Below are 24,265 nucleotides of genomic sequence, written 5' to 3'. Positions count from 1 at the left end.
TCACTGTATCGTCTGCCATATTGTGCCTGCGTCAGTTTTTCTTCGAGTGCATTTTACAATGTATCCTTATCATTTTCAGACGATGTCTTTAAATTCAAAAACCAAATCCAAACGTACTACTCACAGTGAAGGCTGTTATATTACAAAGAGAGTTGTACAGATTTTAGATCGAGAAAAGTCGAGTGGAAACTTAAAATTTCAAGTTGAAACTGCAACATAGTTGTTGCGGAAACTCATTTTACTTCTTTTGTTTTGCTTCGTCTTTATTTTATCTTAGGTCCAAATATTCTCCCTCGGACTTTGTTTTGAAATACTCCTTATTATCCTGTTTTATTATCAGAATTGTTACGTCTAACTGAAATTACCTCTTTCTTCCCTTCACGGTGTATTGTACCTCTTTATGACACAGCGTCAGTCTCCGAAACGTCGATTTTTTTATAATATTAAAATATAATCTGTAAACATTGGATAATGTACAGGACGCCATGACACAGTTTCCACCACCGAATGTTAGAACCAGACGTGAAGTTAGCCCTACACCCGAACACCACATAAGAACAAAGACGGACGGAGGAGCGGTGGTTAAGCTCCAAGCATTGTTAACCACTAAAAGTAAAAGTAAATCTGTCCCACTATACGCCATGTAGGCGCTTGGGGGGAGTGGAGGTATAGCTCCTACTCATTCTTGACCTCGGCACTAAATGGGGGTGAGTGGTCAGCATCACGCCCCGGCCGGCTTTACCCCCCGGGAAAGGACCCCGGTACCCATTGTAGAGGAGGCTGGGTGGGCCCCAGAGCCGGTCTGGACACAGAGGCTAGAGGAAAAATCCTCTGCCCCGTCGGGATTCGAACCCCGGCCGTCCAGCCCGTAGCTAGTCACTATACTGACTGAGCTATCCCGGCTCCTTAACCACTGCCATACTGAAAGTGGATAGTAAGGTTCACGCTTGCCGAGGGAGGAGTCCTACGTGCACATTTTATAGGAGTCCGTTGGGCTCCAGGGTCGTCTGGATGCGATAATTCTATTCGTAATAAAGCAGAACTGTTTTCAATTTTTTGATTACTATGGCAACAGATTTCACTGTAGTTTTATATCAGATATTAAACAGACATTTAAACAATATGGCACCCGACATACCACTAACAAATGACAGTAATGCGTTCTCTTCAATCAAGAAGCCGCCTGCCTCAATTTTTCATTATAATTGACACAGTGTGGCAAAGTTGTGTGGCTGGTTACACAAAGAGCTGGGTGAAATTTATTGGATGCGAGGTAAACGAGATGGGATTCCTTCCCTTTATATATAATAAATTATGTCGTGACGTATAAATGACTGGGTGTCTGTTTTGATAACTATTCTGCTGTGATATAGTGCAGAATATTGCAGGGGGATGCTCACTATTAAAGAACGAATCTTGGCGTCGTCATGTGTTTATTGTTTTATAAATGCCGACATTCCTATTTTGTAATCAGGAGAATCTTTATTCCAGTACCCGATCAAAAATTGATTTTCTTATAACTAACTAACTAACTGACTCCATGGACGATGCCGTGTGTAAAATTTCGTAGCATGCAGTTTTTGCAGCAAGGAATTGTTAACCTACCACCCAATACCCAAGCAGGAGGACCGTCCCTTATCGGCTTTTTAATATTTTCGCAGCTACCCTTCACATCTGCAGGCCTTTCCATTAGTTCGCAAGTTGATGACTCATGCGTTTAGTCGCAACAAGGGACCCACGTAACACTGTTAATGTTTTCCGATTATTTTTCTTGTTTCTCATTGTGATATTTTCTAGAATATATTTTTAAGTCTTAAGTAGGATTTGAAGTTCTCACGGCGGTGAGTACGAAGATGGCTGGCAGCCTTCTGGGTCGTAGCGCCTTGTAGTCTGGCGGGAGGAGGCAGCATGGATCTCTGAAACGTTGATAAACTTCTAAAAGATTACACGGCGCTATAACCCAGAAGGTAGCCGTCTTATTTCTTATTAGTCTATTGAAAGGAGAAGCAACATGTACACAGGTTATAGACTTTTGAGAAATCGTAATGTGATATTGAAGCGAAGCTGGAGGACGTGCTATCTTGTGGAAACAAATGTTTCAATTTAGTGAAGAAGTAACATTTTTAACCACTCGTTGAACGGATTATATTCATTTAAGAGAGTTGTGGAGATTTGATCTTTGGGCATGACACCTATCGGCCCATTAAAGCAATGTAGTGGACTCGCCATTTCTCAATCATAAATTAGGTAGTTTCTGTAATGTACTAGTTGTGGATTTTTTAACATACTGTCCTCCAATTTGCTTGGAGGGAGTTTGGAATTTCATGAGAAACTTGTCAGGATATCTGGCCACTGGGCCTGGGTTTGAACACGAGACATTCCACATAGGGGACAGGAGTGTTCTGTACACGAAATTCCGCCCTGGAATCCAGTTACTACTGGGTAGTTCCGCTGGCGGTCGTTGCTACGAAGGTGATGAACCTTATTCAAACTGGGCAGCTTCTTAATGAGCTTCATTACAACGAGTGTTTGCAGCTAACGAGCCCGTGCTGTGGAGTTAGTTAAGATAGATTAGGTACTTAATTTAGTTTGTTTAGTTAGTTTGGTAGTCACAAGCCAGGAATTGTGGTGAAAATAAAGTTTATGTGCATTGTTAAACATGTGCTACTTTTTGTTATCTGTCGTAGTTCCATTATGCATTCTTTTTAGCAACCACAGGTACATATTTCAGTTCATGATGCTTAATCGTTGTCATATTATTTCAGAACAGTTTGTGGTTTTGGTAGTCTGTGGTGTAAATTATGGTTATATTATTTGTTTTAACACCAAACTGTTAGTAACCTTTACTTATCACTTTGAAGCCGAAGCTCCTATAAATAATATTTAAGAATTCAGTCCTGACCGCAAAGAAAACACCATACATTATCATTGCTCAAATAAATTGGTTGACGCTGTTTAGGAAAATAATCGCTGTTCACAGTGACAATCAAACGAAACCAGCAAATATATAATGATTGTTGAGACAGGTGGGACATACGGTAACATTTGAGCTTGAGGGTTAAATTATTAACAAAATTAATCGTATTCGATTGTATATAAATCACTTTCAAATCAGTCGCCATTAATTAAATATTCATCTTTCCAAGTTACAAATGTTAATTTCAGTTCTTGGAGGAGGCCATAAGACTGCCTCTCAAGTTTGATTTATTTATTGGTTTTAATCTTCTGACACCAGTCGCTTTAGTAATGGCGGACAAGTGTGTAAATTAATTAAAGATGTTTCTAACCTGGAGTTTGAAAGCAACGTTGTGCACCCAAGAGCACAGCGTTTATATCAGGTAAGAAGAATGAGTCCATAGTGGCTCTTCAAATACTACATTTGACACTATCCTGTTCTAAAGAAAATTTCGTCAGGTTCGCGGGCCAAGAAATGCAAACCTCTATCGTACATTGCAAACAATTTATTTAATGATTCAATTGTAACGGTTCATAATCTATGGAATTGACAATGTGTCAACAATATTTCGTTTCGCATTAAAAACATTTTATTCTCCCAGCTTATAACAGACGATTCTACGTTGTAAAATGAGTGTAATTTCCTTTTATTTGCTAAAAGCACAGATGTCTCCGAAAAATAACGACTAACACTTAAGGATAATTTAGGTTGAAAAGTTAGTAACATTGAAATATATCGACCTTTCTTTACACACGCAGTATGTCTCCAGTTAATTACACACTGTAATAGAAAATGGCTGGTGGAGGGATCTACTTAAATAAAGAATACGGCATACGGATTCCAAATTTGAATCGTCCCTTGTTCCCCCAACCACTCTTTATTCTGATTTCAATCCAGAGCGTACGGATTCTATCGGGTGAATGGGGGTGCAGGGGTTCGAGGTTGGTTGAGGGTTGGGTGTAGATAGGAAGGAGTTAGAGAGTGGATGAGAGGCACTAATGGTGTCATTTACACCGGCGGAAGCCTCACACAGACCTCGAAACCCCTTTCCACCCCTATTCTATTCAACCCACCCTTCTGTAAGCTTTAAATTGATACGTACCACGGTGTGCGGAAGGGTTTGATGTCGTAGAGTGCCCATCAGATAATGTAGTTGTGTAGTCAATCATTAGGTCTGCGAGATTTCTGTCCTGGTCCCATCTCTATGAGGAGCCCGACAGTTCTATCGTATGGGACGATGTTTGTGAATGTTATAAAGCTTGTATTTCAGATTTACGATGTTGTTGATGTCCGACCATTTTAGCTTAATAGGGCGCTTCAGTTTAGTGGATGTACAGACCTACTGTGTCATTATTGCGACAGTCTGCCTCTCTTTTTTTTACTTTGTGGTGAGTATTCCTTACCTCAAAAAGGAACTGAATATATTAATAATATATATATATATAATAATATTGTCACATATAAATATTGAAACATTTATTTCTATATCGTACATATTTAACGAAATACAAAGAAATTGCCAACCTTATTAGGGTAATTTAAACCCATTTGCTAACGAATAAAGTTCGCCCCAGAAAGCGATGAAGAGACAAATTTTCTGACTAGAATTTATGGAACAGGCTATACAAGCCATACAGGCAGTGTAAGGAGAATGTGATAGGGAGAAAAATATTTTATTGACTTTTATTTAGTTTCATATCTGTAGGACGATTAGCTTTGTAATAACATATTTTGTGTCTGGAATAAATTGACATGTTCGTGAACCAGGAATATAACATTACAACGAACGTACGATGCTACCAATTGGAGTACACATTTCCACTGTTTCAGGGATGTTCAGAAAACGAGAAAGTAATCGGTATTCAGGATAGTTTTAAGATTCTAATATAAAAAAATGCGTACGTCGAGAATCGAATTAGGTATCATTGGAAACAGTTACAGGCTTCGGAATCTACTCCCATTGACTACGATTTTCATGTTAGCGCAGAAATTTCTTGTTTTTTGATATGAAGATAAAAAAGACGTGAAGCGTGGAGTCTAGCCTGTAGGGGAAATAGAACAAATCGTGGATCACTGTAGTAGTTAAAGATCTTTTCCTGTGGATAAATGCACGTCTTGCAAATAATGAGCGTCATGAGTCTTCATTTATCATTCCTAATGTCCCCCCCCCCCCCCGGTTTCTCCATTGCTATAAAATTGCTCAAACGGTTGGACTCGCGTTAAAGTGTACATATGTACTGGAAAAAAGAATTTCAGCTCCTTTATAAAAAAAGGCAAAAATCAAAACCTTTCATTAAGTTCACATTTACTTCCGAGTAACAGGTACAGAGAGACTTTGTAGATCCTTAGCAGATTAGAGTTTAAAGGCTTGTTTTTTATATTTAAAGAACAATTGTAAATAAGCAATGCAGATTGAACCTCTTAAAATTTTGATGAACCATGGTAGCTAATTTAACTGTTTTCGATCTGGGCGACTGGGATTAAATTTCTAGTAGGAAAAGGGATCTTTTTCTTGTCGTCATTTTGTCCAGACTAGTTCTGGGTTCCCGGAAGTAGAGAGGACGAGGGTGAAGTACAAGTTTCCTCCATTGAGTGCCGAGATTAAGAATCTGTGACACTTAACCTCCATTCCAAACATGTGTTTGTGTTTTCCCTCTACCAAGTTTTGTGACACAGGCTACGTACAGATGTCCAGTCTATTCAAAGAATGTGATGAAATTTCTCGATCTCGCCTTCATGCTCATGCGTTGCAGAAACACATTTTGAAAAATATTTTTTATAAAGGTAAAATGTCATAGAATAAAAACGTTTCCTTGTTTTTAGTTCATTATTAATCTTACTGGAAAAAGCCGCTCATACAATTTATAATTTTACATCTTTACATAATCACACATTTCACGTTCTCATTTGTGTATGCTATATTTAGTAGTTTTGAGAAAATTGGTAATTTACATTTAAACTTGAGGTACAGTTAAAGTACGATTCATACTGTATCCACACGAATGAAGAATTTTCTTCTGGCGACTTGTATGTATAGACCTAAACTCTAATTCGAGATATGTCTAAATCAATTAATTTCTGATGTGAAACATTACAACAGACAGACAGACACCAGTGCGTTATTTTTTGCATTTGATTAAAGAACCCCAAAAACCGATAACTTTTTGTTGTATGCATTCATTGACTATTCCAGTTAAAATTCAAGTCAGGGAAATAAGTTTTTTAACGACGTAACAAGCAATAATTACAGCTGAAATCACTTTATAGCTAATGCATATGAAGGAGAGCTTTAAAATTGCTACTGATTTCAAGCAGTGTCAGCGAAAATTCTCTCGGGACCCAGATATCCCCTCTCGGTTCTCTGAAGGTCTTGTGACACAACCTTTCCCTCTCCAACCACCCAATCCATTCCCTTTTATGTGAGCGTCACACTACTAATTTCTCTGGTCTCAATCCGAGAACAAAAAGAATAATAATACAAAAGAAAACCTTTTACAGTGCATTAATATTTCAAATGCTCGACTACTTTTCAATCACCAGAAAATAAAAGACTTAACAATAGGATCTAACATCAACATTTACTTTGTTAACGTGAATACATAATATATTCCAAAGCTTATTAATTCTGCTAACAGTAATGTGTAGTTAGTTTAATATTTACAGAACGTATTTTTTGTTACAAATATATACAATATAAACAATAAAACCTAACACTTATTATTATTATTACATAATACATACGTGTGTAAAATATATATTTGCTTCGGTAACGACATAAATACACAGAACTATTGTTAATTTTGACGGTCTTTGGTAGCAACAAAATATGTAGACTGTTCCAATATTTATATGAAATTAATTTCAGTATTTGTATAAACTTCGATAAAAAATATGTATAGTTCGCGACTGTAATCTTGAGACTTGCGGGATGACGAAGTGGGGTGAAGGAGGAAGGATAGCATCAGCCTCTAACGCTACGGACTTCCTGCATTCCTTGCAAGTCTCAAGATTACAGAATTAACATTAACTTAAATGTAAACACTGGAAAGGTGCAGTCCCTAATGGAGGAGAACACAATGTTGCCAGACGTTCTAAATATCTTGATGAAAATCTCCCATATTTTCTGTCTCAAACACAACACAAATGTAATTTAATTTTGGTCCCTCTGCTCTACTGATGGGCTGTTATCGAGGATATTATATTTTAAAATAGAGCGTGTTTTAATACAACATACAATATATTTCAAGATTTAACTCGACCTATTTATGTTACAGAATGTTATTCATAAGAGGAAATATTATCTTTATTTAATAAAGACTTTTCAAATCCTGTATTTTTATTGCTACATGTATGCGATGCGAAAATCATAATGCAATTTATAGATTTTCATTCTGTATTTGTAAGTAGGTGGCCTAAGATCGAATACAGGTCTAAGCGAAATCTTTTATTATTGCACTTAAAATATGTTGCAAATTATTATTGTTATAATTTTTAACATTCATAATAATAGTTTAGTATTTTAAAAGACTTAAGTACAGATTTTATCGTACACAACCTCTATTATTTGCACCGTCGCTTTGATAACAGTTGTTGACTTATATACATGTTATACAGTTTTTTGTACGAGTGTGATCTGTAACAAAATTATAAATGCCTATCTCGAGTGGTTAATTAGTTATAAGCGTGAAATCAAGAGCCAGGTACCGTTCTTATACAGACGCTATGATATTTTACATTATACAAATATAACCATATTATGTGTGCTATAGTTTTATTCCCACGTAGGAAGTTTGTGCCCCGTCACGTTGTTTTATCAAGTGTATAAAATTATAAAGTACAATACAGAGCTGACCTTCAGTGTTTAAACGCGGGTACTAAGGTGCTTAAAAGTCGGTCTAGTTATTCCCGAGTTCAGAGTTGCAGACAGGTGGACGGATAAATATGATCAGCGAAAAATGCGTTGAAGATTGCTGTCTTCTGGGTTGTTGCGCCGTGTAGTCTGGTAGATGTTTACCGACGTTTCAGAGGTCCTTGCTGCCTCCATCATCACAATCGCCCTGGTGATGGAGGCAGCAAGTACCTCTGAAACGCCGCTAAACATCTACCTACTACGTGTGTGTCTACCTACTTGAGTTTGATTGCTGGAATATACAGGATGATTCAAAAAGGACTTTACAACTTTGAAAGTGTATAGAAATTTATTCAGAAAGCTTACAGAATCGGTTGAGGTGTCATTTTGTAGCAAAACAAATCAAGTTTTACCTCAAATAGTCATTTTGATACTGCAGACATCCCACCTGAAATCAATTTCTTACCAAACACGATCCAGCATATCCGGTGTCACTTCTGCAACTGCGGCGGTGATTCGAGCTTTGAGCTCAGTGAGATTGGCAGGTAAGGGTGGAATATACACACGATCTTTAATGAAACCCCATAAGAAAAAATCGAGAGGTGTCAAATCTGGAGAACGAAGTGGCCATGCTATCGACCCTGTTCGACCAATCCACCGACCTGGAAACGGTTATTGAGGAAATCCCGGACTTCTGATTAAATTTCTATACACTTTCAAAGTTGTAAAGTCCTTTTTGAATCACCTGGTATGTAGTTATAGCATACTGTTCCAAACACTTGTCTAATGGTGGGCTTTTTTTATTAAAGATATTGAACTTCATTAGAATTATTTTGTGTGATTTATACTAATCATGTATGAATACTACACAATACGACCATTAATCTTCGACTTAAAAAACCGAGGAACACGCTGTACATACAGATATTGTTACTCTCAGTCCCACACAATCCATCATTGCATGCCAAACAAAGTTTCTCGTGACGGAAATAGGCTGTATGCAAATTTAATTAGTTTCAGAGCATTGCTTCTCCGATGGATATTGTACTTTAATGTGCCATTTCAGGATGCTGAGTCGTATTATAGAGTACAGTTAATTCTGTTACACTTTAAGCACAAATTTTAGGGTTCATGAAACATTATGTAGCATTAGATACTCTTGTTGCAGGCATCCACGTTATTTTATTCTGATTGGAACCTGAATCATGTTGACGAGTTACGAGGAAAGCGCGACCGTCTTTTTTTCCTTAGATTTGATTGGTCGGTCACTGTCACTAAGTGGAGAGGGAAATCTCCTGATATCACAACCGAGTCGAATGGTTATGTGGCGAGAAACTGAACTACCGGCCCCACTGTTCTGTTTCTTAGCCAGGCACTGACATCAGCGCTGTGACGTAAGTAAGTGGCTGTCGTTGGAATGTAAATTGTCCAAAAAACTGTAAACAGAACAAATGATAATCTTGTTTGTACATAAACAGGAGAATATCAAAGTAGTACTAGTGGTGGTAGTAATGCATTGTCCCAACAGATATATACACACATTTAGTCAATGAAGTAAAGGCTTCTAACAAACTGAAGCATTACATACGTCAGTACAGATATTTGGTGAATTAGCGTATCAGATGCAGGTGTTGCGAGTGACCACCGCCCATGTTTTCGGAACACACAACACACGGAGATGGATAACAAGGTTAGTTTTCTGTTTCTTGCTTCAGACAGCCGTATGTATGGAGAATCTGATGTAGCTCACGTCCTGTAATTTGCACAAATCGCCTTGAGAAAATTATATTGAGTATTTTACTGAAATACAGGAATAAATACTGGTAAAATAAGTAGTCAGCCATAACGTTGACAGTAAACTCAGACATTTCTGATATCATAAACGATGCGTTTAACACGCGTAAAGGTAAATTTATACCTGTTGCTTAACTAAGCATCATGACATGCATATTTTAATATTTCAATAATAGATATTTAACAGAAGCTACCACTCGTTTTCTGTTAAGAAATTGCAAAGGAAATATTAGTTAGCATCTATGCTAGAAAACTGTTATGCTTGTGGTTAGAGGCAGAACAAAACCCACGCTTATTTTGTCGGGTATTTAGTTCGAATCTACGATCACAGATATTTTGCGGTGTGTACACAACTTCACGCATAGAATGCGGGTCATATTAATCAAAGAATTTGCTCAGAATTTCTGCATAGTTACTAAAGGGTTTTGTATGCTGTCATGCAGGCCTACAGACATTTCGAAAGCCCAGATTATATTTCTGTTTAATCCTGTAATTTGTAGTGTTGTACAAATGTAATTGGTTTTGGGTCCTTTGTATCAGGTAAAAGAGTGAAAATTGTAATTGGATATTTCGAGATGCGCCACCATCAAAGACTGGAAGACTATATAGTATCGTGGTTAGTAGTGGCAGATATAATTCAGATGTTTTCCACACTTCATGTATCGAAATTGGTTATTAGAGCAGGACTACGCATAATATTTCCTTCTCCAGATACTTTTCCAAAGCCAGTGTACACACCACGTAACATTCCATCTACTGCTTTAGCCAGAATTTGACGTGACTGGGAATTCACCTCCAAAGCACGTAAAATGCCCATCATTTTTGTCTGATGAGACTAAAAATTTGAATGTGTTCACACAGTGTAGTTAAACTCTCCAATATAAAATTTCATGATAATCCTTTCAACATTTATCGAGTTGTCACGAGAGGAAGACAATAGGTGAATGTAAGTTTCAGTTGCCAAATCTCCTAGAATGGGAGGTATTTATGAAAATGTTTGATAATATTATTTTTTATGAGTTATTTGAACATCTTTTAAGTACAATGGTAATTTGCGTGTTATTTTAAGAATTATTATAATTTTAGTTTTTTATTCTTATTTTTCGTGTTTTTCTTGTTTCCTTCCCTTGTTCCTTCATTTTGATCTTCTTTTTCCAAGGTCCTGTCTCATGTTCTCTGTTGTCATTAACAATACGAGGTGATCTGTAAAATTAAGTAAGTTCTTCTTAGATATAATATTCTGTATTGCTCTTTGACTTCATTCTTCTCAGGGCCAGATTTTTTCAGCCCATTTTTCTTCAAACAATCGTATTTAAAGGAACTATAACGCTTTAATATCACATCTGTAAATTTTCCACCGAGTTACTATGGAAATACCCTAAATAAATAATTTATTGCCTGTAAGGAAACTTGCTATGGAATGGGTTTATTTAGAAATATATCACAATCGGATTTATACTCTGCAGTTAATTCACTTTCCGCAAAACTAAATTTTCATCGAACGTATTCCACGTCTGTTAAGTTCATAAATTAAAATTAAAAATATAAATCATGTACATTTATACTCAATTTTCATTTTGTTATTACAGACATAATTTTATTTGTATAAAAGTTGAAGTGAAGGTCGGTCTGTGCTAGAATTACGTTTTGAATTATTAATTCTTAAAAAAATTCAAGCGGACAGAAATGAGTAGCGTAAGCCTGGCGAGTCATGTGGGGGATGGAAATAGTTCAAAACGAGATACGTTGAATTCCGGGGGGGGGGGGGGGAGATTGGAGTTGCCATTACCCTCAGTTATAAATCTCGTGATCTCAGAGCAGCTTCGAGTGTTCCACATTCGGAAAGTTAATATGAAATAGTCTCTAATTAAAGAGCAACCCCTTTCCTCTTATTCTACTGACGTACACTTCTGTGTGCCTTCAATTTTGCTACTGTATATTTTAGTCTTTTTGATACCATGGTAGCAGCCGACTCTAAACATAGAGAGAGAATTATTATTACCCCATATTTTCAGTAGCGAAGTCTTATATGTATATATGTACCCATGCATGTATGTATTATGCATTTATAAATCAGACAACCATTGGCATTTTTACAGTAGACTTTTAAAATCGTACAGTTTTAAATTGTTTACTTACTGCCAACAATATTTTACCAACTAAAAGTATAAATTATCGGGTAAGTTACATCTTTCATTTCAAAGTAATCGTCTTTGAAACGTTGGTAATACTGTCACATGAAGTAAAGTTTTTGCAGATGGGCAGAGTACGAGAAAGCATGCCTAATGTGTATAAATTTAAAAATTATCGTTTAAATTACCGGCTTGTTTATGCCAATGACGTTAATTACTTCGGAAGGAATATAATATCATTTTAACGCAGAGATTCTCACTGAATCACACAAAGATGTTGTGGAGTGGCGAGGACGGTAATTTGTCGTTTATAGACTTCGAGCGTCCTGAGGCACAAAGCCTACAGGTATCGGCTTCGACATATAAAGATGACTGTCGTTATACGCGGTGATTGCGTTCTTGTGAAATACCGCGAGTTGGAAAAGTGTAAAATGAGAAACGTATGACAACCCCGTGGATTTTTGTAAGTGACACAACATGAAATAACTTAATTTTGTAGTCCCCGTATTAAAAATGGTGGGGCGACCCAAATGAAACTGCGTTTGCAATTCGTGGGACTGCCCGACAGCTTCTACCGCGGCTGCGGATAGGATATTAAATGTTCTTCATGACACTGAAATAAAACCGCAGACAGTGAAAGCGCGTTTAACGAGAGATTCCTGTACTGACCGGAATTATAAGACTACTTTATGTTATATCTCTTCACGAAATTCTACGTGATTTCCGCGCTTGTAAACAGAGTGAAGAATATTTGTGGCAGTTCTAACCTTCAAATTCATCAGATGGCATCTCGGATGGATCGTCAAGGAAAAAGGCAGATCCGTAGAGCATTTCGTTGTGGGACGAAACCAACAGAGAGACAAAACCGCGATACAGGAGTATTGCTTTCTGTAACACACGTCCTGAACGTGTATGGCCGCAGGTGGATAACACTGGCTCAGAGCGAAATCATGTTCGTCTTTGAAGTTTCAGATATTAACACCTGTGAGAATGTGAATTTTGGTCGTCTGGACAACTCTGTCACACTTACTTAAAAAATCAGTAACTCATCATTTTGTATTTATGGATTTTGTATAATTTTCACAGTAAATAGGAATTATTTTCTTTAACAATATTAATCTTTTTAATGGTGAAGTACTTTTTTTTCGGTACTGACTAAATTCCTAAATATTATCAGGCGAGCTTCGGCTTGAAAGGTTAATGTTATAGATACAACCTGAATTTACTAAAATTACTCATAAACACTAATGATACATACTCCTTGTAACAGAACACGACAGTACCAGGTGGCAGAATACAGATTGTACCCAACAGAATTAGCGTCGTGAACATACTTAGAAACAAATGAACATCTGATCTAAAAATTAATGTAATGTACTAGATGTACTTAGGCAATGAAATACGATTTAATTCTATAGACTACGATACATATTGTATTAATACTATGTAGTATGAATGTTCGATATGAGGAATAACTTTTAAATATTCGATGGACATTGTTAATATGGCTCCAGTTACATGTCATTGTAAAGTCGATAATGAGTCTGCAGGTGACGTAAAGCAGTAAGTTTCTTAACTGGCTGAGCGTCTCTTAGATTGTGGAAAAGGACATTTCTACGTGGTGGTAGCTTACACTTTGAGTCGCCTTTTTCCCAGCCTAGAGTTGTTGAGACAGGAGAAATTTTCAAATACTGTGTATGCATCCTCTCAACTCATTATTTAGTAGTGACAAACTCATTGCCAGAAACAAAATGTCGCTTCGCTCTACAAAACAGTAATTGGAAATAACTTTGTTCCTGTTCGCTGAACAACCTATCAACAAAACTGTTCTCACTTTATCACTGCCTCACCCCCTACTGTCGAAACAAAATTGCCCCCATTTCGATACTGGTTTGAATTTCATGCTGGTGAAGCAACCCCGTGTATTAGTCGAGAATTACACAGATCGTAACTGCTGCTAATTGTTGTGAAGTCGTGGAGTGTAGTTCAGGGGCCGCAGGTCACGTATTTCAGCCCAAATGTACCTAGAATCTTGGACTAAGTTGCTAGTTTATGATTCTCGGAAATGATGGCGGAGGAAACATTGGCAATTTGTAGCTAATCATATCGCAAGATAGGTTTAAGAGCTTTATTGCGACGGGAATAGCACTGTTCCATAACAAAAGGCGATATCCATTAACTATAACAGACGTCTGTTGAGAGCTTTCTCTGTATACAGTATCAGAGATTTGTGGTTTACGAAATCACATAAAAACGAGATGTCTCTATAATAATTACACATTTATGTTCTGTTCTTTGTATCAGTTCTTCTTCCTCTTCCTACTTTAGTTCCTTTGCCTACATCCATTTAAATATTTTATTCCATACTTATCTAGGTCTGCCAAATTATTTTGTTCTTTTAGTTTTCCCGACTAAAATTGTGCATGCATTTCTTGTTTCCGTCCAATTTGTGGTACATATGTCGCCTATCTCACAGTCCTTAATTTGATTGGCAAAGCTTAAACCACTCTGTAATCTCTCTTAAAATCAAGCATTTTCCTCAGTTCTTCGCTTTAAAACATTTAAATCTGTGTTCTTCCAATAGAACGCGTGAACGTTTCTCTTCTGACGGCTTCTAAGTGGCTAGTTTTTTTTTTAACCGTAAGAGGCAGTTAGCTACAAGCCCCCAAACCCACATCGTATCGGTTGTCCGTGACTGGTAACATCCGTTTCAAGAGGCCTTCCTGTCCATCGAAGCTGAAGACGGGTCATGCCCTGTCTACATTGAACCCACTTAATCCTTTGAAAACAGTTCTTGCTATGAACACAGTACCAACTGTTCTATCTTTCAGTGGATTTCGTATGATTCTCAAAATAAGCAGCTGATTATTTCCCTACACAACATTACCAATTTACTATTCTAATGGAGCCTTGTTGTCTTTTCCTTGGGCTAAGAACTGAATGTAGTTTACAAGAGCTTCGGCATCAAAGGGTTTATACTGTTACTAAATTAAACAGGTATTATTCAATATCTAGCACTAGTTTCATTTTCAAAAGAAGAGACTTTTGTGATATTTCTGTGCGTATAATTGGCAGAGGATGTTGTTTGGTTTTTGCAAAACACAACAGAACCCATAGCGAGTAATTGTTTTACATAACTTTTTCTATGTTGATATATGTTCATAACGTAAACAATTTTAATTCACTGACACATTGTTTGTCAAACAAACAGTTATAAATGCGTGCTTTAGTGAAATGACATTCCGCAGTAGCCATCATCTGTCGTATTGTATTAATCAGAGGAAGGAATCAAATTTATGGGGATAAATTATTGATTCGTTGGTAAAGGGAAAAAAAGATTTAGGGTATTAAGAGTTGTCGGACGAAAATGGTTTCTTCCTTCCATTTACGCCGTCCCCTCTGTCACAATATTCTTTGAACCAGTATTCAGTGTTTTAAACATGAATGGTTATGTCGCTGTGCTATCTTACAACACCATTTATTACCTAAAGACTTGCGGTTTCAAATGCTATATAATAACAAGGTTCGATTGATTGTAATGCCTTTTTCAGACATCATGTATTTTATTTAATCACCCTTGTTTATAAGTATATTATGTGTAAAATAACTTGGCACCTAATCTAATCTGCCTCCCCGAACCACGGCTTGTTCTTCGTCAATGAGTTTGTAACAGTCAACGAAGCTCGGATATTTCTTGCGCCAGTGTATAAGCTGTGAAGATGATTGTTACATGATTTTGTCCAGCCTCCTGTTATTTTGTCGTTCCATCTAGTGATTCTTAGCAGATATACTTTGTTCTCGGTCACTTCCACATGTGTTTCTCCCTAGGAGTGAAATACTAATTTTCACTCCTATAGAAGGCATCTGAGTTTGGCGAAGCACTGACGTACGGTAGAATGATGCTGATGAATTGAGCTTATATGTTATAGTATGACTTTAATGGTATTGTGAATAAATTTCTGTACGTCTGTTTGGGTCTGTATATCTAGTCTGGTATGAGGAAGTGAGACCAGTGAAATGTTATACCTTACATAGCCCTAAAAATGCCTTTTAGTGTCCTGTATCTCAAGAATTTCTTCCGGATATAGAATATTGTTTCGTAAACTAGGTAATGCTATGAGAAGTTTTGTTTCAGAGATAAAAAGGACACTGTAACCTAAGTTAATTAATTGCCTTGATTATTTTGGAAAGGGATAAGCCCATTGCTTGTGTAGGAGGAAATACATTGTGAAACATGCATATATGCAAAGTTCTTTGAGCCTATCTACATATACATGCGGAATGGCCTATAACATTTGTAGTCTAAAAAGTTTGTGTTTCTGTGGATATATGTTGACAGTCGGAAAGTGTGATCAACTCGACACCAAAACGCCTGATCTCAGTTCCAGAATTGTTTATTTCCATTTGAATTTATAATGTCATGTTATGTTTTAACATGCTTGTCTTTTGCTGGCGGTTTCAAATCGATTCTCTAAGTGGAAAATATTCACTCACGTGTTGGCACATTGTAATAGACCACAATATACATATATATGTATATTTTTTTCCAATCAGTCATTGTTCATTTAATGGGAAATTAGCCCTTTAAAATTTCACTGCTGTTGATGTTTTAAAGTGGTTGGCAGTACTAACAAAGGATGATTCGAGTCTGCTGGTTAGAATTATGGCGGACAGCGTGAATATTTTGAGGCAGAAACATGATAATGATTACCATTGTAATGAACTGTGTTCATATTGGTAATAAATGATAACGTTCATGACATTCTTTGCGATTAACTTCTTGATAGTGAATAAAGGCGTTCATTCTGATAGTGCATAATGAAGGTTATTGTTATTAATGTTTATGATGATGATAATTTTTGTTCGTGATTGTAAATAATGATATTCATGATGATGATCCCATAATCATACGAATTCGTAGACAAGTAAGTTAAACTAGTGACTGAATACTATTTTGCGAACCTTACAGGTCCCTGTTGTAAAGAAGAAATTCTTTGCGAAATAAACATATGTGGTGAAAATATGTGGCATAGAGTAGAAAAAAATGACAAAGAACTGAGAGGCAAAGCCATACTGATCAGAACACAGAAACTCCATTAACGTCCCATAGCTACTGTGTTTAATATAGCATAAGGCCATTAAAAAGGTCAGTAAAGACATTTATGTGGGCCACACAAAAAGTAAAATAAAGGGAACCAAGTTATTCATCTACTATAATATTTTTTTTAAAAGGCGCTCATTTTTAATCCACGTTTATGACATGTAATGTAACTTGTTCCTTTTAAAAGCTGAATTTCAATAGCAATAATAGTGATTACAAAAAAACTGTGCTTGTTAAGTCCCACTAACTCATACCACGACTTCCGTGTGACAGTGTGTCGCGTGATGGAGTGATGTGGATGGTTGGGTTAGTAAGGTTTATTTTTCATGTAACACCTCCATTATATTCGACCATGCGTACGTTATTGTATGAAATGTGAGGACACTACTAGCATTCAAAAACAATAAGGTGTTGAGGAGGATGGGGCAAGAGGTGTACACCGTGTTTTGGTCGGGAGGCCTGAGGGGAATATATCGCTGGGGAGACCTAGACATAGATGGGAGGATAATATCAAGCGGGATCTGTGGGAGATGGCAGTTGAAGGAGACTGGGTTTTGTTGGACCAGGACAGGAACCTGTGGAGGGCTTCGGTTTCTTCGGTGATGAACCATCGGGTTCCGTAAGGCATCTAGGTAGTTAGTTATAACAAGTAGAATGTCGTAAAACGTGACAAGGTTTATTTTGTTTTACTTATTTACGGTTTATTTAAGAACGCTGCTAGAAGCTTAGACTTTACAACGTCGAATAGTGGGTGATTGATGAATTGGAAAGGAAGGATATGAAATAAAGTTGTAGTTACATAGTTTAATGTACAATTATATCCGCATTCGCTTGGTGGGACTGAGAAGAACCGCTAAAATCTCTGTCAAGATGTTCGGTCTGTGGACAGAGGTATGAACTGAAGACCTCAAGAATACGAAGCAAAGGTACTGACCACCTGGGTCGGACAATTGGTGATAAGGTACAACAATAAGAATGATATAAAATAATGTATGGCGTAAGATATGTTAAGACGCAGGACTGAGGTAAGGTGAAGGAGAATAATATTGAAATCGCAGTGTAGTTTTTTAAACCTGCTTTCTTGCTGTATCCTCTTAAGTGTGCTTAAATTTTTGTTTGCATTATTAACATGTTTCGCGAAAAGGAGGAAGAGATGGACTAGTAGAATATACCAGTTGACGGGGATTCTTTTGAGCGCTGGAGAGAAAGGTAGTACTAAAAATATACTTTTTTTAAAAAATGCAAAGCCTTCTCTTTACGAACGCTCAGCATTTGAAGCCTAAGCGAAATTTAATACTGTAAAATGCGGCAATGCCTGGTATTAAAATGAAAAGAACTGCAATGTCAGTGTCCTTAGGGATTTGGATTAGAGGACACGATCATAAAAGACAGAAAGAAGGCAGACTAGAAGTGAGTGGCACAACGCAGATATATATGTTCTTAAAAACTACTTCCAAGCATAAATTCCCCATTTAAGGCTTAGTCTTTTGAAGGTTACTCTACCCTACGAAGTTTTTTCTCCAGGAAGAAATTCAAAGATGGCGATTGTACTAACTGTTACAAAACAATACGGAAAGTAGAAATAAATAAATCATGCGCACTGACCACTGACTTTTAAGACGAAGACGCTTGGCTACACATTCTTACTTTCAGAACGGTCCGTTTTCTGAAGAAGCAGAAATATAATAACAAAGAAATTACACTTTGAGCTCGCCCGAAGGAACACTACGTTAGGTCTTCCGCTATAATAAAATAAAAGTAAATAAATATATTGAAACTGTTAATACATTGTATGTTCGAATAATTACATCTGGACTGGCGTTTTATGGCAGGATATAATTAACAAAAGCACGCAGGTTGCTTTCAACATATATTCATCTTTTGTTACCAAAGATTCAAACCCTTGTTTATCTTATTTTGCTTTTAACGTGAATGGACTTGGATTTACAATGGTCCTCATATGGTTTAATTATTTGAGAAAAATCTTCGCTCAAATGGCGTGGCCTTAATGTATTTCTTATTTAGCTTTGTATAAATCTGACACTGGCAGAATTTATACAAGATTTTTGTCTTCTGGGTTGTTGCACTGTGTAATCTGGTTGATGTTAACCAACGTTTCAGAGGTCATACTGCCTCCGTCATCAGGGCGATTCTTAGTATGAGGATTTCTGTCTTCTGGGTTGTTGAGCTGTGTAGTCTGGTCGATGTTTACCAACGTTTCAGAGGTCATACTGCCTCCGTCATCAGGGCGATTCTTAGTATGAAGATTTCTGTCTTCTGGGTTGTTGCGCTGTGTAGTCTGGTCGATGTTTACCAACGTTTCAGAGGTCATACTGCCTCCGTCATCAGGGCGATTCATCCCCCTGATGACGATGGCAGTATGACCCCTGAAACGTTGATTAACATCGACTAGACTACACAGCGCTACAACCCAGAAGACAGAAATCTTCATACTCACCGCTGTGAAAACCTCAAATCTTACAGAATTTATACACTTCGAAGCAATGATTATTTTGAACGTTACTGACATATAAATACATATTTTACATGTAGAACATTTCAGCATTTTTTTTAGTGATTTTATATTGGTGATAGTAACGAAATCCATGACACACACACATACACTTCGTCCCAACACAGACTGAAAATTACAATATATAAGGGAATTAAGCATAATTGTACATATTGCTCGTGTTCTAATACATTTGTAATTATGTTAATACTCTATTTGAAGACATAACGAAGTAGTTAGGTCAGACTGGGTCTGAAGATGGTCAGTTATCTCGAAATAATCAGTATGAAGAAAATACATTTAGGCTATAAATAAATTAATGCTCTTTGCACGTATATATTTATAACAATCTGTTATGTGAAGACGGAACAATAATAATTATTATTTAATACTCCCAACAAAAAGATGCTCTAGTACAGTCTTATTGCTAAACCAGCCGATTTGCTGGAGCACGGAGCACGTAAGAATAAGATTTTTTGAGCAGTGAGTTTGGCTAAAATTTTCAATTGTAACGAACCTTCTCTTTCTTAGAGAAGTTGAGGACTTTTGTTTAGCTGAAAATCTGGAAGCTTCTGATAAATAATTGTGCTTTATAGAATTAAACGAATAAAAAATACATATGACAGTGTTAGATAAATATTTCCTGTTTCTTATAACATCCACCGTTACCGCCATGACTGAGAAATGTGAAATTCGTTGTGGAGGGTTTCATGTGAGGAACAGCATGTAGGGAGGAATATCTCACATTTAAAGCAGGATTTTGAGAGTAGAATTGTAATGCACAGTGTCTCCAGATCCTCGTCTCAGGTCATAAGGCAGTACGAAAAGCACTTCAGAAAACCTCTTACATTCCCCTCATCAGGACAAAGGATAAAATGTAAAACACTCGAGCCTCGGGTTTATTGTCAAGAGATAATACTCTTGTTGTGTGAACAGAAAGATTGTATGCTTTCTGCGTGAGACGAGAGTGGCACTTGGAAAAGGAATGAAGGAGCGAAAGAAGAGGGAGACACAGAGGATGAAGTAAGAGACGAAGACTGTGAAGTAAATAATTAGAAAACGTGAAAAGGAAGAAAATAAGGGGAAGAATAACAAATATGACGTAACAAACACAGAAAATGAGAAACTGGAAGAATTAGTGAGCCAAAGATGTAAGAATGAAAGGTATGATGGAAAACAGGAATGAAGAAACAAGAAGGAACACAGAGAAAGAATAAGGAATGAGTGGGAGATATTGGAAGACAAAGAAAGAACAGAGAGAAAGGCTTAAAGAGAGTATGAAAGGAACAGAGGAATAAATTTAAGTTAAAACCGCCGACTGGACAACTTCACACTTGCCCTCAGAATTCATACTGAGCACCCAGCCACGTGCTTTTGCTGTAAGTTTTACAGAGTAGCCATGTTGTTTCATCTAATCGACTGTACACAGTTCGCAATAATTTATTTCCTGTTTGTAAACGTACACGCGCTCGTGCGTGTGAAAAATTATGTTTCACACTGCCTAATTTTCTGTATATAATATTCTTTTTTATTTTGTTTTGTTTTTGTGGTATGCATGATTGTCCCGTTAATGAATGATTAGCCAAAAATAAATACACAACCCCCGGCCTGTGCCAGCTAATCAACTTTTCTGTAGTTGTTAGCAAACAAAACACATTTGTTTCTGTTAACATAGAAATTATACACATGTTTGCTTTTCAATACTTTTTGTATCAATTGAGGGCAACAAATTTCATTTTATAACCACAGGATAAGTTTATTAAGCACTCAGTATTTATTTTCACAAGCCATGGCCTGTCTTGCTTCAAACATTAACCTACGTTGCACATATAATTACAATGGTTAAATGAGAAACAACAAATATTACTGTTATTTATCAGGTACCGTTCTGAGTGCTTTTCACTAGTCATTTGTTATTACAGATCAGAGACTGCAATGGTTTAGCGTGGATATTCAATTCAATTACCAGTAAACCGCTGTAATATAAATAAAACTATTTGTATATTTGGACCGTAGAGATAAAAATAATAGGACGATAGACAAAATTGTTTAATGAGAAGCTTAGTAAGTTTTATTCGTCACGAAATATTATCAGGTGACCAAAGGAGGATTAGATGTGGGAAAAGCATACAAAATTTTGACACTTGGACCTGAAGGGACAAGACCACTTGGAATGTCTAGGCATAGACCGGACGATAATATAAAAAAAAATATTGATCTAGTTCACCTGTTCACGCTTTATTTCCTCAGGAACTTTTATAATTATATTGTCCATCTAATTCCAAGTATACAATCTGGTCTCTTTCTGACCAAAATGTTATGTGCATTAATCACCTCTTGCTACGGCAAAGATGGGGTATTTATTATAAATAAAATTCATCATTGAAACTAACGAAATTCGGAAAATAAGCTAAGAGCATCGCGTATGAGTATTTATCTGGATCCTTTTAAGTTACGTGATGGTGGCTTGCAGAAGTAGTGTAAAGAGTGGGGTAAATACGGTTGATTAAAACAAAGGAGTTTGTACGATAAAAGGGAGATAAAGAGTTGCAACTTTACTTGGTAGATAAGTGAGGCAATAAATGTAATCTTCTTTAGTGAATAGTTTGTGTGACAACATGAGAAATTAAACTGTTTTGCCCGCCCATGAGTATATTGTGGCGGGTCAGGCAGTATACGTCGCTTGTAATGTGATTATTACGCCTTCTGTCTTATATCTGCAACGAAATCCGAAAGGGATGGCATGCCCTAGGGTCGCCATGAAGGAAACTATAAAAGACACTTACTAACCCGTATAATGGACCCAGCGGAGCAAACACTGTACGACAGATCAAAAGCGGGACTTAATTAAGGAAATTCAACGTGCCGCTGATCTGAGCTACAAGGGCTTTTACGCGTTGCAATACTAGAAGGAACTCTAAGATTAGGTGGTGTTGCTCAATAAGGACTGAACGATGTACTTTAGATTCGCTGTAGGGGCAGGATTTCTCTCTTCGTCATTCATATATGGCTCACTGGGATTCCTGTTCAATAAATATAAGGTTGGGCAGAAAGGACTACGTTTTTATGTTCAGTAGTATAGAACAATATGAGGATTGGGGACAATTTCAAGGCCATATGCACAATATAATTGTTTCATCAGCGTTTATAATATTTTTGTTTGCTGGCAAAGACAGCTGTGTTCTGGGTTGTAGCGCCGTGTAGTCTGGTAGAAGTTTACCTACGTTTCAGAGGTCCTTGCTGTCTCCATCATCAGGGCGTTGAGTAATCCGCACCTTTGAAATGTCGGCAAACTTTTGCGAGATTACACTACGCAATATCTGAGAAGACGATTTTCATACTCGGATCCGCGAGAAGCTGAAATTTCTTCGTAAAACTTTTTGACGTCTGAGGATAGACCTGTAAGACTGATGTAATATAATTATGTCGGCAGAAGCTATGGATTTTGCGAGCCAGTGATTCTGAAAAAAATTCTGGCTGTTGAATTAGCGATTCAAGTTTTCGATAGTTCAACAAACATTCGTACCTTAATCCGTGTTGGCCCTGAACAGGAAATTTCCATAGCCTTTGTTCATCTCAGCATTTGAAACCAAACAGGTTGCGTTCAGTGTTATTTCCTTCTGCTTGCACCATTATCTCTTCCCCTTGGAACAGACAGCTGTATCAGAAATTAGGCACCCTCCTTCATTCCGGGAGTCTTCGTAGCTCCCCCCACACAATTCTTAATTGCCATCACTGGTGAAGTAGCTCCATCATTTCCCGCTAGAGTGGATAGTGTTATGATGACGCCCTGCTGCAGACAAGCGAGTGTTCCGCACCGAAGCGGTTGAAGGCGTTGACAGAGACATCTGTCGCTCAAAATATATCCTCTTATTTCTTTCTATGCCTTACTCTTAGCATGTTTTGATCCCCATTTTCAGTTCATTAACGCGGACGACTTACACAGCCGGCATTCAAAATCTATGTATTATTTAAAGTTGACTCAATTCATTCTGAGTCTGAGGTCATTGCTGAATCGCATTAGTGCTACAAAGACCCACGTGCTGTGGCCTGAAGAACACCTTTGACCTTTGTGTAATATCTGTGCACTCCAAAGAGTACACCTGTCCAGCCTTAACCAGCACACCATTCAAGAGTATAAGGCTTGTTACATAGTATCTTCTGGAAAATAATTTCGAAATTTTTGACTGCTATATTACTATCTTCTTCAAGACGTGTGCTACTCTGAAGATGGTCATCTCTTATAGCTCCACGCCGGAATGTTTACTGGAGATATTATCTGAATACTTTTGAAAGGATCCAGTTGAACTAATAATTATCGGTATCAAAGCTACCAGTTTCATCATTATCATCAGCATAATAATCATCATCGTCATAACGCCTTCTCAGAGGGTATCTGTCTAATAATCAGGGTCAAAGCTTGTCACTGAAGTGTTTGATTATTGTCGTAATTATGAATAAAATTAATGTTATCTTGAAGACGATTGATTATACCATAAAAGTTTTCCATTTAATTTCTCGTCCTTTTATATCTGAAACTTTCTTCATAATGCCATACTTTTGAAAATGTTAGTAAATATCGTTCGTTGGTATTAGTAGATCTTTAGCGCTGGAAATCACATTCAGGCAAGCTGTCATATTAAGTTACTGAAAACGTCTTAAGACCGTTATATAATGAAAATGTAAAGAGTGTCAATATGAAAATTAATGAAACTGGAAATAAAAGATGAAACCATATTTTCATCGTCGAAAGTTTTCCTTCAGGCAAGTTAACATCAACGTACGTTGAAAATAATGATAGAGAGCGAGACAGAGGGGCCAAACACGGTGTGGCTTTTTTTTCTTTCCCCCCCTCCCCATATTGAGAGGATGTGTGTTTGAAATTGGCGTGAAGCCCGCTGCCTGCCATTCAACTCCGGTC

At 37.1% G+C, this 24,265-nt stretch overlaps 1 protein-coding gene across 6 annotated transcripts in view; it reads left to right on the top strand.

Annotated features, from left to right (window-relative positions):
* Window positions 1–24,265, top strand: part of LOC110835907 (limbic system-associated membrane protein) — an 893,271-nt gene that overhangs the window by 568,785 nt on the left and 300,221 nt on the right. The window contains exon 1 of one of the 6 annotated variants that reach the window (XM_087353893.1): window positions 9,283–9,495. The exons of the other annotated variants lie outside the window; for them this stretch is intronic. The gene's annotated coding sequence lies outside the window, so the exon portion shown is untranslated. Of the gene's footprint in view, window positions 1–9,282; window positions 9,496–24,265 lie in introns of those variants that run through there. 6 annotated transcript variants of the gene reach the window in all.

Source organism: Zootermopsis nevadensis, unplaced genomic scaffold (assembly GCF_977971745.1).
Source record: "Zootermopsis nevadensis isolate Lab colony 2312 unplaced genomic scaffold, Znev_1.0 Znev_ptg000022l, whole genome shotgun sequence".
Taxonomy (NCBI): domain Eukaryota; kingdom Metazoa; phylum Arthropoda; class Insecta; order Blattodea; family Termopsidae; genus Zootermopsis; species Zootermopsis nevadensis.
The sequence above is the reverse complement of the archived record's forward strand: the minus strand, read 5'-3'. Positions and strand labels throughout refer to the sequence as shown.